This window comes from Pinus tabuliformis, chromosome 8 (assembly GCF_031772625.1).
Source record: "Pinus tabuliformis cultivar Carrire ecotype Pingquan chromosome 8, CPIR1, whole genome shotgun sequence".
NCBI classification, from domain to species: domain Eukaryota; kingdom Viridiplantae; phylum Streptophyta; class Pinopsida; order Pinales; family Pinaceae; genus Pinus; species Pinus tabuliformis.
In genome coordinates this window covers 488,867,350-488,870,437 of record NC_142294.1, presented here as the reverse complement: position 1 = coordinate 488,870,437, position 3,088 = coordinate 488,867,350, and the positions used below count along the sequence as shown (strand labels likewise).

At 36.9% G+C, this 3,088-nt stretch overlaps 1 pseudogene; it reads right to left on the bottom strand.

Moving 5' to 3' along the window:
* Positions 1–1,108: 1,108 nt before the first annotated feature.
* Positions 1,109–2,350, bottom strand: LOC149236212 (aspartic proteinase PCS1-like; annotated as a pseudogene).
* Between the last annotated feature and the right edge of the window lie 738 nt (positions 2,351–3,088).

Below are 3,088 nucleotides of genomic sequence, written 5' to 3'. Positions count from 1 at the left end.
TGAAAGTGAACTTTTTATAGTTAAAATCTTATTGCATGTTTTTCTAAATGTATAAATATTACTCATATATTGATTTTTTTTTTTATTTAATAATAATAATAATTTGAAATAAAGTGAAAATTTAGTGAAATCTTAAGTTTTCTTATTTTAAAATTTTATTAATGTGAAATATATTATGGGTTAGTGTTTTGGTAGTATCATTCCAATCCAAAAATAAAAATGTAATTTTTTAAGTAATATTCTAAAATTTTTTTAATTCCATTTTTATCTTGAATTAAATGATAAAATGTAACTTGTGTAATTTTTCTTTATTTAAATTATTTTTTAAAATAAATTTAGCATTCTGAAAATATTTAAATATAATTTTATCATTTCTAAAAACAAAAGCACATTTAATTTTATATAAATATATGTTTTTTTTTAATATATTTTTTTGGAGGTCAATAATTTTTGCGATTAAGTTGAGCTTAAGCTAATTATACAAAAGTGGATTCAGCATGTTGAGTATAAATACCTTTAAGAAATTTAACTCCTCAAAATAACTTTCATTCTCAACATTTCCCCGTAAAATTTAAACCTAGCAAAACTAAACCCCACTTAAATACTTATATATATAGTGAGATTGAAGAGACATCATAAAACGAAGTATTTCAATAAGAATGCAGATCAAATTCCAATCCTTGTATGGTTATAATATTTTTATAACGGAGATAAGGATAAAAAGAGAGCGGCTGGGACAATTCTAATGCCCGATATTACTAGAATATACATTCGCACAGGGCAAGTAGTAATGATGGCACACTGCTTTATAATTATAGTATAAATAAAGGGAGTTGTTTTTAGTGTGATTTTTTGGAAATTTGGGTGACGGAAAAAATTGAGGTTAAATCTTGATTTGTATTATTTAAAATGGTTTTTTAACTGCATATTTGGATTCAGCATCTGGAAAACACTAGGAGGTTTTAATTGTGCAGAAATTGAGTATCAAACTTGCGATTTCAATAAATTGCTGCCGGATTTTAGAGAAATTTGACCGGAAAAACCCACCAAAAAAACTTGCAAAAAATCTCACTAACTCCTGAATAAAGAGTAACGATGGATGTCGCCGTCAATTGATGTTGTAGCTAGCACTGGCAAATCCAATGCGCGAGATGTGGAGATCATATTCTATCCACAGATTCTGCTGGTGGTGATTGCCTATTATAATGTTAGTGTTGGCCTCAATCACCACCAAATCCGAATTACCGAATGTGAAAGTTGAAACATTAAATTACCATGTCGTTCGTAGCATTACTGCCTGCGCTGCTTTCGTGTATCTGATACAGTAACTGATGACCATCTATTGTTATTTGTGCAGAGTCGGAACAACAACGTCATGGGGGTCAGCATCTGTGGGAATTGCGCGCTAACGGGCTGCTCGTAGCAGAAGATCCAGAGCTCCTTGGAACACAAAACTCCCGCCCAAGTGATTCGTTAGGAGCCCGTTGTTTGGCGCACGAACTCCTTGAGTAGAACATAGGCCTCCACGACAAGGAAAGTGAACTGCGTCCCACAGTCGATCATAGGCTACCCGGCACCCGTGTGATCTGGCAGGAACACAGACTTGGGGATTGGCAGAACGTTGTTTCCAACCTTAACACCCTCTAATTTGAGACAATTGGCTGGTCTGTCGAAATACGGTAGCCAAAATGGTATTGTATATAGAGGCGTGTAATTCAAATATTTTCAAATATTTGGCAACCGGAGAATTTCCAAAGAAGAGGACACGTGGACAATCCCGAAAGTAAATTATCTGCGATACAGTATGAAACATTTCGTGAAATATTGGCGGTTTACAATGATCGAGAAACGAAGGATAAATCCCCAGGGTTGAGACCCATCGGACCGGGGCTGCCCGGCAGCGCGGAAGAAGCGCATCCAAGCACCACACCGGGAATTCGGAGAGGCACCGCCGTTGGGCTTGAAAGTTGAAGAGTAACGACATCGCTGCTGATGTTTCCCTCCACGTCAGTGCCATCGACGTACGTGTATGTGAAAGAGCAGATACATTTGGCGTCACAGCTGGTGGGAAGGGGGAAGTCGGCGGTTTTTTAGTGCAGTAGGGAGAGTTGCAGGGTACTGCGTTGTAAGAAGGCGAGAGAGTGTGATCGAATGGAGGGGGATTTGAAGAAGTATTGAGGGCGCAGTGGAGCCAGGAGAGTTCGCTGCATGTGTCCAGCATCATTCGTTGCTTTCGGGGAGGAGTTCCCACCATTACTTCGACCATTAGAGTATCGCTGTAGCTAAAAGACACTCCGTCCGTGGCTGCAGCCTTTGAAACTGTCAGATTCACGTTGGCGTCGCTGTTCATTGTTTTAGTGCGAGAACATATCACAAATGAATTTCATGCCATGGCAGTGGACGTAGTTGTGGAGAAAAGAGGTAATCCATGGCCCTCGCCATGGTGGGAATTAGTTACATTAATATGGAAATTAAGGAAGTAACTCACATTCAATGGATAGGTATTTTCAGGCTTTTGATGGCTTAACGCATTAAAGCGAGAAAGGAAAAACACTATAAGAACAAAGCGAATGGAGGGTAAAAGACAGAAACTGAGACAGAAACCATTGATAAATGACTGAAGACTGAGACTGAGGCGTGGAGTAGACATAGAGAACAAGGGAGTCTTCTATCGAGTTGGAGGAATTGTTTGGATGGTTAAAGTGGTTGAAATTTAGGTAAAAAAACAATTCAAAACTTTTTATAGAAACAGTATTTGAATTGTGTTTATGATGGTGGAAATGGATTTAACACTATAAAAACGTCTAAAACACGGAAATGGATTTAACACTATAAAAACATCTAAAACACATAAAATTTTGAAATTTAACAACTATAATTTAAATTTTCTCTAATTTAAATTTTCTCTAAATATCCATGACTTTCCAAGCAATTCCTACAGCATTCCTACAGCTAGTTCAATTCAGGCTAGTTAGATATATACACTGCAATTCGATTTGGATGATCACAAGGACGTACAGTGAGAAATTGCCCCGTTGGTTTTCATTCTCACAACTTTTCTCGATGATCATGTGGGAAAGAACGTGCA